Genomic DNA, 16,226 nt, shown 5'->3' on the forward strand with positions numbered 1-16,226 from the left:
CAGCCAACTCAGTTGTGAAATATAGTCACTGTTAACTGTGTAGGACAAGTTGAAAAGAGAGAGAAATTAAGAGGCCTGGATTAATTTTGGCAGGCAAAATATAATTACCCCCAATCTTGACATTTAGCCTTTTTTTTAAAGGACTTTTAATGACCCTGAATAGTAACGACACCATTTCTTGTGTCTTTAAAAAGAGAGCACCTTCATCGGCACAGTGGCACTTAATACTTTGCTGGGAAACTGGCCCCATATTGTTGTGGAGGAAAGAGTATCACCTACTGAATGATACTTCCTGTATCACTTAAGTGTTCATTCAAGGCTTCACAATCACATTGATAGTATGTCCATTTAAACCATCACCCCTAAGACATAGCATAAAGCACAAAGGGAACCTAAGGATCCCTGTGATAGTCTTTCCAGATTGTTTTGTAACAAGAAGAATTTTGACACTGTTCAGGGATCTGGGTTCCAAATGCTAGCCTCTCCGCTCAGTTAATGGACCCTGACCGCTCCATCCATAATAAATGTATAGTTTTTCAAGGACCATGTCTCAAACACTTCAAGAAAATACACAACCTTAAATTAGTTAAGATATATTAAAGTAGACAATACTAACACTATTTACATGGCAATAATTCACACAAAAGACAAACGTCAACAAGTAATAGGGTAGGAGAGGATAGTTGGTGAAAGAGGTATGCAAAAAAAAAAGTTTAGTGTGCTGGAAGCAGGTAGTATACCTGATACAAAAGCACTGTTTGTGTAACCACTATAACAGTTTGATTACAAAAAAAAAACATTGGTATGAACATACATGTGTTTAAAACTATTAGAAATGACCTCTCCTACTAGCAAAAGAAAACTTGTTTAACTTAACATAATGACTGGTCAACCACCACCCTTATCACTCCCTGCTTTGTCTGATCTGCTGACAGCCTGAAGTCAGTGGGAGTCTTTTCATCTACTTCAGTGAATATTGGATCAGGTGCATAGGCCCCAATCCTGCAAACACTTACATACCAAGCTTTAAGCATGAGTAGTCCCACTAGTTCAATGGAACTACTTATGTTATCAGAATCAAACAAAGCCCTTGCATGATTAGGGCTTTACACGGTAAGGCCACGTCTACACTACAAAGTAAAGTCGACTATATGTAAGTCTACATCAAGCCTCCGATTTAAGCAACTCAGTCTTGTGGGTCCACACTATAATCATTGTGACGGCAGAGTGCATCCTCACTAGCAGGGCTTGCACTGATGCACAGAACACTACACTATGGGTAGCTATCCCACAGTGCATGTAGACGAGTGGAATTTGATGTGGACTTGCAATGCCTTATGGGATGAAAACAGTTGTGCGGGTGGTTATGGGAACATGGCGTTTGCCACTGATTTCAGGGAAGGAAGGTAACTGCATCATGGGAGGCTAACAAACCAAGCCTTTTTCATACCTTTTTTCGTAAGCCTGGGTTACCCATACGATGCCATAGCATGGACCCCACTCAGCTGTACACTTGTTGTTGTGAGCATTACAAACACCTTGCGCCTTATCCTACAATATTTACACAGCCGATATAGGGGCTGCTGCACAGAACAATGTGATGCCACGCAAGCAGCCCTGCTGGAAGACAGAGTGGAGTAATTCGCAATTGCTGGCAACAGTCTCACATCTCCTTGACATGGCTGAGCGCCACTTCTGGGCCCAGAAAACAAGCACTAACTGGTGGGATCGCATCGTTATGCCGTTATAGAATGACAAGCAGCAGCTGCAAAACTTTCGAATGCGCAAGGCCACTATACAGCAACTACATTGCTGTGTGTGTGTGTGTGTGTGTATATATATATATATAGCATACAAAAGTGAAATGCCAGATTTATGGCTGCCCATACAACCTTAGTACCTTCTATGTCCATCCTGTGGAAAAAACAGTATCTGAATTAAGGTAGCGCATTTATGGATGTGTATGCAATTAATTTTCAAGTGTTGGTTTTTGTGACCTAAATGCTTTTTTAAACCGTTGATTTGAGCATGTAATTACTTAAGGTATGTCTGCACTACCCACGTTACAGCACAGCAGCACTGTGACATGGGCAGTGTAGAAATGCTTTATCACTGCGGGAGAGCTCTCCCACGAGTGGTGGCAGCTTTATCACCGGGATTGCAGCTCCCAGAGGTAAAGTGCTCTCTATACTGGCACTTTTCAGCGCTAAAATTTTTGTCACTCGGGGGTGTTTTTTCACACCCCTGAACGACAAACGTTTTAGTGCTGAAAGTGGCAGGGTAGACACGGCCTTAGATTTTCTTCAGAAGAAAAAAGTAAAACACAAGTTATTCCATTTGCAATTGTAACAACCCCCTCAACATGAATCAACAGCAGGGTCTGAACTATGAACCTTCAGCAGTGCAACACAGACTGATACCACTAAGTTACAAGACTAAGGGCTTGTCTACACTCGCCCTGCAGTGCAGTAGCGCTTAGTGAAGACACTATCTATGCTGATGGGAGAACTTCTCCCATCAGTGTATGTAATCCACCTCTGAGAGGTGGTAGCTATGTTGACGGAAGAGGCCCTCCCATTGACATGGCACTGTCAGTACGAGGAGTTAGGTCAGTATAACTACATTGCTCAAGGTGTGGATTTTCCACACCCCTGAGCAATGTAGTTATACCAACATAAGTTCCTAGCATATACCAAGCCTAAGTATACCAGCTGGCAGCAAGAGGAAGACCATTATCCCAGAGAGGTCATGAATCACTGGGTCCTGAAGCTATATGTTAGGGCTGGTGAGTTCAGGTGGGAGCTCAGCCTGCCCTGACCCCACCCCTCTTTCCCCCCTCTCCTGGACATGGGGAAACTCCAGGCCCCATAGTGATGGTGGGGAGCAGGGGAGAAAGAAAATGGGCTACTAGGTCCAGGTGATGATTCTGAGAGTGGCTAGAAGGTGTGGGGAGAAGGGGAGTTCAGCCCAGTTTCTGTCACATGAGGTGCCACCAGAGAGGAGCATGGGCCACTAGGTCTGGATGGTAAGGAGTCTGACAGTTCCTATACTATCATACTATCAAGGCATTTGGGAGAGGAGTCTTGTTACTTGTATATAATGTTGTACTCTGACTGTTGGGCACTTCTAGGCCTTTCCCTTAACAGGCCGTAGTGCTCCTTTGTGGGTTCCTTCTGCTACCTGCCTGGTCTGATATCCAAATTCTGGAGTCTTTGGTAAGTATTTAAACAATAAACTTAATTGTAGAAATGAAATCATGAACACAGGCTCTGTTGGTCAGTCAGAATCACAGTGGGGCAACCTAGCTAGCAGATAACTCACCAAAAACTGGTAACAGTATATAATATATATTAACAATTGACAATCCGTACAGAGAAACACCTCAACAAATCAGGAACTGTTGCTGCGTAAACTAGTAATTGCTACTGTGCAGAGTAAGACTAGTACCCTTCACATGAATCATAACTGGAGTTCCACATTTTTGCTTTTTACCATTTTTAACTGATTGCCAGCTTTTTTTAATTGAAGAATTCAGTTTTTACTGAGTTACACCCATTTATCAATCCATTCAATATTTTTCAGGTTATTTTTGTTAAATTCTAATGCTTTACGTGATTGTTGTATCCTGTAGTTCTGCAAATGAAGCAGTTCAACTGTGTAAAACACAGAACACGCACATGGTGGAAGTTGGAAAATCAAGCAATATTAATATCACGCTATGATGGGCTCACAAGGAGATGCTGCCTGCCTATTTCTTTGCATCCGTTTAAATAATCAGTCTTCCACAGATAAAGATAAATAAGGTAAACATGGGACAAAAATACAAATCTATGCCTGAATACCAACAAGAAAATAAGAGCTTAGAAATTTTAAAGAAAAGTAAAGATGGGAGTCAAGAAGATGCATTGCACTGCAAGTACTGGAGCATCGAGGTCAGTGCTTGCACTGATAATAAAGGAGCGTGTCGAAAGCAAACGATAGAAGAAGCTGACAGAATAAAGTGAGCTTCAGGATAAACAGTCAGTATCAGGAGCTTTTCACCGGGGTTTTAATGAAAGAGAGAACTCAGCATAATTGTGTCAATGAAATTGTGTGTGCTCTTTGCTTTGCTGGACAGCCACGGTTAATTGCAGAGGGACCTACTGGTGACTTTATGTAACAATACTGTCCAGCAGCAAAACCCCTTTCTAATGCAGACAATCTCACTGGTAAGTATCTGAAAGAAAATGATGATGCTTTAGTATCTAAACCATGGAATGAATTGATGGAAATGTGGTGTCTAGTCTAATTTTTGATGAGTCTCCTGATGCTTTGGACTGTCTGATTCTTGGCCTTTTGTTTTTGTTTTTTGATATCAAAGAGAATAAATCTGCATTATTTTGTGCTGATGTGATATTCATCCCCTCTGCTGACAGCCATTTTGTTGATGCAGTAATAACTGACATGTTTGAGATGTACCAGCTAACATGGGAAAATGTGGCCACAACTATCATGCATTCTGCTTCCTACATGGCTAAGTTTGCACGGGAGATTAAACTCAATCAGAAACTGGAATTGCTACATATTACCTGTCCTGCTCATCTAATTAACGTTGTTGTCAATAGCTACTGGTACAGAAGAAATGAAAGACATGAAATCTTGCCTTGTTGGCTTCTGGGCCATTTTCAAGCATGAGAACAAGTTAAAGGCTTTGTTTTACACAGTGCTAAACGAGTGCATAGCCGATTACCTACCTGTCCTGTTGATCCACACTGGTGGATGAGCTTGTGCCTCGCTGCCTGTCACGTAAATAACACATGGACTGTGCTAATGCATCTCCTAGATCATCCTGAGTTTGTTGACTCTTAAGCAGAACTTTTCAAGAGACTGGAAAGTAACTAAAATGAGTGCCCGATTCTGCACATCAAGGTAATGTTCATTGATGAAAACTTGGAATCACTGTGACAAAGAAAACACTGGATTTTTTTCTGACTACTGCCAACACATTTGCCAATACAGACATTTACCGGATCCTAACAACCAAAATCTCAGTTGAATTGAGCACAAAAGCTGCAGGAGAAACATACGGCGAGAAAACCCAGTTGTTTCTGGAAATCTTTCTTACCCCAGAACACAAGAGAACAAAAAAAGCATTCAAAACCTTCAGTGCAATGCTCAGTGGGAAATGGGAGATGACTGTGGCTTGTAATCTGAACCCTGAAGTGTTTGGTGCCAAAGATTTGTTTTTGGAATGTCATCCAGGTGTTGCACCCTTTCTTCAAGGTGAATTTGGCAGCAGACTACGGCCGTGATGCCAGAATGTTTCAACCATTTGCCACTAAAAATGAAATACCAAATCTGAAAGGGGAATTTACTACTTACGTGAACATGCCTAACCCTGACAATGTGAAAGCGGATATGCTGACTTTTTGGAACAGTCTTTAAGATACGCTTCCCAGCTTCAGCACAGTGGCATGGGTGAGCTGTGAGTGTAGCCCCTGAATCTATTGATGCAGAGCACTTATTTTCAAAGTTGGGCTGCCTCCAAGACAACAAGAGGCTCAACATGAGTGAGGATATTTTGAAGAAAATTATGTGAGCGTATGCAAATAAGGATTTCTGGAAAAATCTGAGCGAGACAAAAAATACCTTTTGTACATAAACAAGTTTGTTATACTGTAGTAAAATCTATATTATGAAAGTGTTTTCTTTTTCCCCTGATTTTTCCCAATTTTTTTAAAAATTATTTTTAAACTTGTTTTCCAAACATTAAAACCAGGATTAAATCAAACAGTGAAAAATTCCCAGATTTTTTTTTTTAAACAAATAAAATCCGAAAACACGGAACACTAATCCTAACTGTAATAGGACTTTGTGACCTGTGCGCCTCAGGCCAGGAGTCCCTTCCGCATATAACAAAAACAAAAATGATTAGGCAACAAAAATGATTAGGGGACTGGAACACATGACTTATGAGGAGAGTCTGAGGGAGCTGGGATTGTTTAGCCTGCAGAAGAGAAGAATGAGGGGGGATTTGATAGCTGCTTTCAACTACCTGAAAGGGGGTTCCAAAGAGGATGGCTCTAGACTGTTCTCAATGGTAGCAGATGACAGAACGAGGAGTAATGGTCTCAAGTTGCAGTGGGGGAGGTTTAGATTGGATATTAGGAAAAACTTTTTCACTAAGAGGGTGGTGAAACCCTGGAATGCATTACCTAGGGAGGTGGTAGAATCTCCTTCCTTAGAGGTTTTTAAGGTCAGGCTTGACAAAGCCCTGGTTGGGATGATTTAACTGGGAATTGGTCCTGCTTCGAGCAGGGGGTTGGACTAGATGACCTTTTGGGGTCCCTTCCAACCCTGATATTCTATGATTCTATATGTGTAGATCCACAAAGGTCACACAGCAGACACCGTGATTGACAGCCCCTAGGCTGCCCTCACTCTACTGGCCCAATGCTGTTAGCACAGCTTACACTGTTATCTATCAATAGATTGAAAGTGGCAGAAAACTTTTATAGAACTTCATTTGATGTAACTTTGCCATTTAATTGGATGAGGGTAATGGGGGCCACTGGCATGGTGAGGGAGACAGCAGTATGTGAGGAAGAGGTTATGGGGGACACACCTTCCACTGGCAACCCTACCAGCCCAATACAAGCAGCCAACAAGCTGGAGAGTTCGAAAATAGGTAACTCTCTGGTTCCTAGAGCCCTATCAGACTGTCTTAGAGCTTAAATCTTGGCCTCACTGAAGGGCACAGCTCATGTGGATTTCAGTGGAACCAGAATTTGTCTCCATACCCCACATGTCCCTACCCTTTTCCTTCTGGTATTTTCTGCTCTCACTATGAGGTGGACCACCTGTCTTTCTTCAGTCACACTGGGGAAGCACAGAACAGATGAAACAGAAAGGACTGGAGTCCAGTGCAACAGTATCCAGGGGAAGCTGGTGGCATCTGAAGCTGGGGAGGCAAACTTGACATGGGGCTGCTGCCTTTTGAGGGCTGAGTTCTTTTCCCTCTGTTGTGTTTCCTATTTTTCTCCTGTGCGGGTTTGGTTAGCCATCTGATGAGCTATCCTGTGGATTGGGTGCTTCTCAGAGGGTCATGGTGTACTATGTCCTCTTCTCCTTTCTATCAGGACTATAATGAGGAAGCCTGAGGGTATCCTGGCTTTAATCCCAAAGGAGGAAAACTGTGAAATTTTTTCCATGGGTCTTGAAGGACTAAATATGTCCAGAGTCCAGAACTATATAATAATTAACGAAAAACTAATCTAGAACTATTGGTCACTATTATTCTTATTTACCACTTGTTTATAGGAGCACCCATGATATATCGGGTACTTTCTGGACATTCAGGAATTGACATTCCCTATCCTGAGGAGAGCACAGTCTAAAGACAGAAGTGTAGATGGATGTAAGTGGAAAGGGAACAACAAATAGGTGGGTTTTTTTGTTTACACAAATCAACCAGTTCCATTGTAAGAACTTGCCATTTCGGTGACAGCATATGACTTACGATGTATTCTGTAAAAGGGAAATGCATTTCAGGAAGAAAGAAAATGTCCGGAAAGGATTGTCCTATTTGTCTTCTACAGGGGCCTCTCCCAGTTTAGTAATGATTGCGTTATCTAGTTGCACTGTCAAATAAGTACAGTTTTATGGAACCTGTCCAAAGTAATTGTGAATAAGTATATTTTGAGTTTAAAAAACAAAACAAAACTGAATTGTGTTGTGAGTTGGGCAAAACCTTGTTGTGAGTTGAATTAAAAACCCATTGAGACTGATAGTTGTGAACTCACCCATCAGTTAATATAACTAAGCATAAGTCCCCCACGTAAGACAAAAGGAATGTGTGAATCTATCTAGGAGTTTTTTGGCTGAGTATTGATTTTGGAAAGTCTGTGGGAAGGCAGAAGAAACCAAAAATTGAAAAAGACGAGAACAAAGAGAGGCAGAGGGAAAAAGCAAGACAGCCAGGCAGTAGCCTGAAAACAGCTATAGAGAGCTTTGGGGTCTGTTGGCTAAAGAGGCTTGGGGCTGTAAACTAAAATGGTTCCTTTTATTCTTGGTGGTTCTTGCATTTGTACATTCCTTGTAAATAATTAAGATTGTGTCAGAGGAAGTACCAGGCTCCATCAACTTCTCTTTCAAACTGGAACATACCCGGAGCCCTGAACTTTGACTAGCTGCTACAGTCAGAAAGGGGCAACGGTATATACTTGTTCTCATCAGCTTTGAGAGCTAAGTTGTTGAGGTTTTGTATTTACAAGTATAATTTTAGTTTGAGTTCTTTATCATTTGGGTTGTCTGGTGTGCGTATCAGGGCAAATTTTTGCCCCATGACTTATGGTTTTTATGATGGAGGAGTTCTATATATGTAAGACTAATTATGTAGAGAAGAATAAACCAAAGGGCTAGCATTTGAAGGATGACAGTGATGTAATTTATCAGTTTGTGTGATAAATTAGCCCATACCTTAGTAAGACCACAGCATGGTTTGTCAGAGACTGGGATGTGGGTGGTTGGGCCTAATGAGCAGGAGTCAGGGCTTGTGATTAGTGCTGGGTTACCTGGAGTGAGGCAAGGCTGTAGCCAAGGAATGACTGAATGTAGCCATGGGCAAATGCATTGGGCAGCCATTGAACTGCTGCTACAGCTGGGCTTAAGAGCTGGTCTGCTGAGTCTTCCTACCAATCAGGTGGTGTAGCCAGTCAGGCAACCTACTGTAAGCCAGCTGTGCTCATGAGATAGCCTTGAGACTGGCTCTCTGCAGGCCCTGATACCTGATAATTAAGCCAATATGTTTTTAATTCTATGTTAATACTTATGGAGGAGATTAAAGTTCTAGTTGCAGTTCCAATCCAAGCCTCTATTGTCAAGCTTTGTTTTGGCTACTGAAACTTTTTCCTCATTGACACTGAGCTTCTCTTTACCTGTGAATTGTTTTACATACTTGATTGCAAAGAAGGTAGTTGTGTTTTCTTCATGGCTGTACTACAGAAAATGTAGATTAACACTTGTCATGTTGACAGATATGTGGTTGTAGTGTTGCCTGAAAATGGGAACATCAGTGCAACAGCTAAAACCTTGTTTATGCGAGAAAAATTTGGCATGCTAACCACTGGATGGGCCCTAAGCATGCCTACAATACACTAAGTGTTCACACACACATTGCTCTCAACAGTGCACAGACAATTGAACCACTGTGTGGCTTGCACTTGCTCTGAGCCAGATAGGCACAGGGGCAGATGTTACTGTGTATGTTAATCAGTTTATTTGGAAAAGTGGACAGAAGATGAGACGGAAAACTTGCAGGTGATGCACACGTACTGAGGTGAAGATGAGGGAGAACTGTGTGGGACTTCAGAGGGTCGTAACAAATCTAGGGGAATGGGCAGGAAAAAGACAAGAAACTGAGTATTGACATATATAAAATAATACTCCTATGTGGTGTTGGATTCTAATTGAACTCTTAGCACTTAAGGAAGATATCTTAGTGTCCTAGTGAATTGTTCAGTGAAAACCTCTGCCCAGTGGTTGCAAAAGAAAGTGTTGAGATGTGAAAGGGATTGAAAGGGAACTGTACCAGGCGTCTGTACCACTGACCTCTTTTCTGAACCAGAGTATCGGGAGATTGCTGAGAGAACAGGCAAGCAAGTTTTGGAGAATGACAACTGAAGAGATGAGGGAACCTCCTCTGTCCAAGGTGCATTACTGTGTGGTTTTGTTTTTTTTTATTGTTTTAAACTTTGTTTGCATATTTGGGGACTGCTGAACTAGTTTTCCGGGTATGAACTCTGTTACTATTGTGAAATGGGGGATGCAGCCTCAGTGAAGGTGAAAATTCCCTCTCCTCCATTGCTGGAGCAGACTAATAGCTGAATTATCCAGAATACAGTGCTCAGTGCTTGGCTGAGCTGTGCTGTGTGGCTGGACTCAAAATGGCAGACAAGTGCAGATAAGTTTTTAAAAGTTACTAAACCACAGAAATATTGAAAAGGGCAAAGCAGGATTATGAACACCATGGCCCCAGCATGTACAATATAATGTAGCTGTTGGCTTGTTTCGCTCTGCTGCGCAGCCTGACTGGGGCACTTACGTGATGGCAGTTACATTTCATTATCCATGAAACACTGGCATAATTATTAGAATGCAGTTTGCTGTAAAGCAGTTTCAGGCAAAAACGGTGGAACCTTGGTTTTCTCCAGGCCCCATGTATCAAACCAGCCAATTCAAGGAAGCAGTCTTAATGGAGGTAACAGATTGTTTTAGTTCTGATTCTTTCCCCTTCCCCCCACTTGTGGGAGAGTAGTCATAACAAATCCCTGATAAAATCACTTCTCTAGCTCGGTGATTTATATTTTTTGGGGGAATGGGAAGTTGTGCTAACTTCCTCACATCCTTGTGGAAACTAGCTATCTCTCTCCAGCTCCATAGTGTGCCCTGTGTTATCAGGGAGTGACTCTAGAGCAAATTTCTCTTCAGTTGCTCAAATTGGGCTTTCCTTTCCTTTTGCAGGAGTCCTCAATAGCTAGAGGTTTTTTAGCCTGTTTTTAGTTATCCAGTCCCTTTGAATTAAGCTGCTGGCATAAGAGATCCTGTAGGAACTCTTAAGAGTGCCTGCAGAACCAAAGGCAAATTGCACTGTTTGTCTATCTGTTTACATACCTAGTGCATGCAGCACTGACCTTGGGTCACACTCTTGTCTGTCCAGTGCTGCATAAATTGCAGCAGGCCTCTGACTGACACTCCTAAACATCTCTTCCTTGCTTTCACAATTGTTGTGCAGAATACCACAGGCAGATAGTCAGACTGAAGATTCTGCTGTCATCGTTTGTCTGGTCCCAAATGCATACTCCATCACCGTCCTGCACCTGACGTCCGTAGCTGAACTGCTGTCTGTTGGTGTTTGTATAGTCAGGGCAGTGCCGCATAACTCAGGCGAGCAGTGAGTGGTGCAGTCTTTGGGAATTATATAGTGGATGGTGAGTCCATTATAATTAGTTATTGGGAATGCTTGTAGTTAGGTTTTTTTTAACACTTTGTTATAAACCCCTATTTTAGTTGCTTATGACCTTTTGATAAATTTCAATCATTGGGCTTGAAAGTTTCTATGGCTAGCTACGCTCTGCCTTGGGCTGAATTATCTAATGCAGTTCAGTTGTTTGAGAATGAAGCTAGGGGGAAAAGTACATAGTCTTGCCAGTGTTAATTATTTTCCCCCTGCAGTTTCTTTGAAGAGATTTAGTATACAGTATTAAGAGTTTGGAGGAGGAGCTTGAAATTTGGAAGGGAGATGATGATATTGCGGTCAGTGATATGCCTTTTGCTGTCCTCCCAAAAATCCACCCAAATTTGGCCAAGTTGTACGCTTCTGAACATTGTTATTTGCAGATGCTCAGTATAGCTCACTAGATGCTTGCTGCCAAAATCTCCGATTCCATCTGCACTGATCATACTTCAGCCCTACAGAGCTCTCTTTGTCATTTGTACTGAGTATGCTGTCAGGCACAGAACTAACATTCTGGAGAGGGAGATGATAGAGCAGCAGCAGCTGCTATACTCTCTCTCCCTTGGCCTAGAGGCACGTGTGCTGGGCTCAGCTCCTCCACTGACTAGTATTAATTCTGTGACCTTCTGAGATCTTATTATGGAGCAAGGCCTCATACCCCTAACTTAGCCTGCAGGTGAGCATCATTTCCCTAATTTTAAAGGTGGGAGATAAGAGGTTGAACAAGGTCACTTCTGGCAGAGCTGGAAATATAATTCAAGGGCCAGGTTCTGTGCTTTTCAGATGGCTTTTATGCACATTTGTACTTCCAAGATTCTGAGCTGCTTCACTGCTTGATGTGGTTCTTGGTGTCTGTGTATATGATTACATACTATTTGTCATACAGGATGGATCATGAACAAGACAGAGGATAGCAATAAGAGAGGCAATTCTGGACTGGGACCCAGGAGACTGTTGGGTTTTATTCCTGATTGCCGCAGGCTGGAGATTCCCTAAAAAGTCTGATATAGGCACAGCTTAAGTGTATAGAAAATAAGAAAGTGTCTTCTTTCTCTAAGCAAGAAAGTAATTTGCAAAGGAATCAGAATGGTGGAAGAGAGTCGGTTATTTATCATCAAAGGAATGGAGTGGTTGTGTTAGTTTGAGGGATGCAATAGTTTTCTCTTTATTTTTACTATGGGTATGTCTTCACTACCCGCCGAATCGGTGGGCAGTGATCGATCCAGCGGGGATTGATTTATTGTGTGTAGTCTAGACGCGTTAAATCGATCCCCAAGTGCTCTCCCATAGACTCCTGTACTCCAGCGCCGTGAGAGGTGCAGGCAGAGGTGATGGGGGAGCAGCAGCAGTCAACTCACTGCGGTGAAGACGCCATGGTAAGTTGACCTAAGTATGTTGACTTCAGCTACGTTATTCATATAGCTGAAGTTGCGTAACTTAGATCGATTCCCCCTCCCCCCCCCAGCCCCCCTCCAGTATAGACCAGGGCTATGAAAGATCTTTTATGTTCCTTGCTAGGAGTAATTCATTTTGTGCCTTGGCCTTTCTGGTTTTGTCCCTACATTCTTGCACTATTCTTTTGTACTCCTCTTTAGCAATGTCTCTGTTCCCACTTCCTGTAGAATTCCTTTTTGATTTCAGGTCATTAAAGAGCTCCTGTTGGCCTTTTCCTATTCTTTCTATTCTTCCTTCTCATCAGGATAGTTTGCAATTGTGCCTTTACTATTATCTCCTTGGGAAACTGCCAGCTCTCCTGAACTGTGTTTTATCCCTTAGATTTGCTTCCCATGGGAACTTACCTACCAGTTTTAGTCTGCTTTTTTGAAGTCCACTGTCTTTATTCTCTTTGCCCTCACTCCTTCCTTTTCCTAGAATCACAAAATCTATCATTTTATGGTCACTTTCACCCAAATTGCCTTCCACCTTTAGATTCACTACCACTTCCTTCCTGTTGGTCAGAATCAAGTTTAAAATGGCTGTCCCTCTTGTTACTTTCTCTACTCTTTGAAACAGAAAGTTGTCCCCAATACATTCCAACAACTTATTGGAAATTTTGTGTTTCGCCATATTAGTTTTCCAACAGGTGTCTGGATAGTTAAAGCCCCACATTAGCACTAGGTCTTGTGATTTGGACATTTGTTATTTGTTATAGAAATGCCTCATCCATCTCCTCTTTCTGATTAGGTGGTCTATAGTAGAGCCTTTCCAGACCTATTTTTTACTCCTGTTAGCTTACTAAGAGGCTTTCATCTAGTCTGTCTCACCTCCTTTTCGACCTCAGGAAAAGGTGTGTGTGTGTGTATGTGTATATATATTATTAATATTTTATATATGTAGTAATTTTAGAAAGCTTTATTATTATTATTACTTTGGTAATGTGTGTCACGGACTCACAGGACTCGTGCTCTCTCTTGGCTCCATATGGTCCCTGGAAGGAACCCCCTTCAGTGTGTCAGCCCTTTTTGGAAGTCCTCTTTCCTCCGCCTCCTGAAACCGGACATCTCTGAGCCTTCAGCACACTTGTCTCTTGCCGTGAGTCCACTTGCTCTGGACCACTAGGGTCTTCACACCCAGAAGAAATAATGCTATCCCGATCTCTAGACTCTGGTGATTCTGAGCCAGTGTAAAACAGAATGGTTTACTGAGCATCTGAACACAGCATAGGATGTTCTCAGGGCTCTCGGGCCTAGCATCCCTCAGCACAGTACATGTAGGCTTCTCCCGCCTCCAGGTGGGCATTGGCTGCTCTCTCTCCCCAGTCCTGAAGCCCCCACCTTCCAGCTGATCATCCTATATCATCTCCCCCAACAGCTGCTCCCTGTCCTTTGTCTTCCATCCCAGGAAAACAGATAGCTGGGGACCTCTTTTCCGTCCTGTGTCGTCCTGTCCCCTCTCATACCCTCCCCATAGCTGGTCGGGTCCTCTCTCCTCAGCCCTTTGTCGTCCCACTGACTAGAACTGGCTGACTGCTAACCTGGGGTGGGCCTGCTGGTCATCAGGTCATCTCCAGGCAGTTGTCCGAGGGCCGGACTGCCAGGCGAGGTCACACCTGGTCCTTTGTAACAACAAACCCCCTCTCCCACCACTCATTAAACACGCAGCACACAGGGAAACTGAGACACACACACTCATACAAAACACTAAGAAAATCCCCCACTTATATCACAATGCATCACTCTGATTTCCTTCACTAGTAGTTCTATATTGCATTAGTGAAATACAGTAGATAAAAGAACTAGTCTGATTTATATGCACCGTCTGTATATTTTGCTAACAATACTTAAAACAATGTGTAAAAGCTTGGTTCCATTCTTGAGTACAGTAGGACCTCAGAGTTACAGACACTTTGAGAATGGAAATGGGCTGTAACTGAACGAGACATTACGGACTTCAGCCACAGGGGAGTTGGGGCTGCCCGCCGCCAGGGCGTGGGGCTTCTGACCCTGGGGGCTGCTAGGGTGGGGGGCTCAGGGCTTCTGCCCCCTGGGAGCACCAGGGCTCAGGGCTTTCGATCTGGGGAAGCGCTGGAGCTTGGGGCTTCAGCCCTGTGGCTTCGCTCCTGGTTTCAGCCTTGCGGGGGGTGCTGGGACTCAGGGCTTCAGCCCCACAGCTCTGTTCTCGCCTTCAGTCCCGTGGGATGCACTGGGGATGGGGCTTCAGCCCCACGGCTCCGCTCCCAGTCTCAAAGGGGGTGGGGATGGGGGCACTGGGCCTTGAGGCTTTAGCTACGGGGGAGTGCTGGGGCCGAAACTGGTGCTCCCCTCATAGCTAGAGCCCTGGCAACCCTCATGGGGCTGAAGCCAGGAACAGATCTGCAGGGCTCAAGCCCCCAGCCTTGGTGACCCCCTCAAGGCTGAAGCTGGGACTGGAGCTGTGGGGCTGAAGCTCCGAACCCCAGCACTCTCCCAGATCTAAAGCCCTGAGCCCTTGTGCTCCTGATGGTCAGAAGCCTCCAGCTCGCCCTGACTGCCCTCACCCTGGAGCTGCAGCCCCAGCCCCCCACCCGTGTCTGAAGCTGTGATTTTTTCAGGGCTAAAGCCTGAAGCAGTACAGTGTTTGCTGGTTTGTGGGGGGGAGGGGGGGAAGGTTGGGTCTCTACTGCTGCCCAATTGATGACTTCCGAAGTCTGTAACTCTGTTTGTACCTTTGAGGTTCTGCTGTATGTGAATCTTTGCTAGGAAGCAGTTATTTCTTAAACCAAGCAATAATTAACTGGTTTGGTTGGTTGGTTGACCTCTGGGAAGAAGGGAGAAATTAACAGATGATAAGAGGTGAATCAGGCTATTAGGGGGCTTATTCCTTCACCCACTTACTTCCCTGGTCCTTCTCGCATGAACAGAGAGCAACAATACACGAAGTCCAAAGGTGCAAACAATTCAATGTTTATTGGGGTGAATTTCCAGCAAGCATGATTCTAGTATCCTCCTTCCCAGCTCTGATACCACAGAGCCTTACACCTGTGTCCCTGTTCCCATTCCTGCCCTTAGCCAAACATGATTCCAATTTCCCCAGCCCCATTCCCTGTTCCCGTTTCCCCTTTCAGCAAAACATGATTCCAATTTCCTTACCCTGTAATAGCATAGCTACATTGGTTAAGATCTTCTATTAAGATAATATTACCATAGAATGATATGACTACTGATAGCTTGACTATGATATGATCATGACACATTGTGAAATCTTTCCTCAGAGGTGAGAAAGGGGAAGTACAAATTACTACTAACAGAACATATATGCCAAATTGAAATACATTCCAACCCGTTGTAAACTCAGATGGAAAGTTTACAGTAGATTCTGTACTGTGGCGTCCTAGTGCCCTTCAGTTCTGATATAGTTGAAGGGCTCATGAGGTTGTGTGGGGGAATATGTGTAGAAGTCTCATGTAAAAATTGTATACATTCATTATTCTGGTTCATGTGTCAAAGCAAGTGTGAAATTCAATTATAAAACAAAGTAGTCTGAGTTTGAACCAATAATATAGAAGGATGAATGGATGTTTTCCTTTTTTGCTTGTCATGCCGATAGAGTGCCTACCAATGGGGTAATAGAACTGTGATGCCTCTGTATCCTGTGCTTTTTTCTTCAGCCTGGTGATTGATTTTTGTTGTGCAATAGTGAACTTAATAGCTGCTACTGCAATTCTATTTAGGTTTGCACTGGGAACGTGTAGGGCTTAAAAAACTTAGTTGTTTTACTCCATGTTTCTCTCATACCAACTTTTCAAAGCATAGCT

The 16,226-nt window shown here is 43.3% G+C and overlaps 1 protein-coding gene across 8 annotated transcripts in view; it reads left to right on the plus strand.

The window, feature by feature from the left end:
- The window catches only part of SIPA1L1 (signal induced proliferation associated 1 like 1), a 381,605-nt gene that overhangs the window by 19,636 nt on the left and 345,743 nt on the right, over positions 1 to 16,226 (plus strand). For 6 of the 8 annotated variants that reach the window (XM_073348513.1, XM_073348511.1, XM_073348520.1 and 3 more), the window contains exon 3: positions 7,300 to 7,422. The exons of the other annotated variants lie outside the window; for them this stretch is intronic. The gene's annotated coding sequence lies outside the window, so the exon portion shown is untranslated. The remainder of the gene's footprint in view (positions 1 to 7,299; positions 7,423 to 16,226) is intronic. 8 annotated transcript variants of the gene reach the window in all.

Source organism: Lepidochelys kempii, chromosome 6 (genome assembly GCF_965140265.1).
Source record: "Lepidochelys kempii isolate rLepKem1 chromosome 6, rLepKem1.hap2, whole genome shotgun sequence".
Lineage (NCBI taxonomy): Eukaryota > Metazoa > Chordata > Testudines > Cheloniidae > Lepidochelys > Lepidochelys kempii.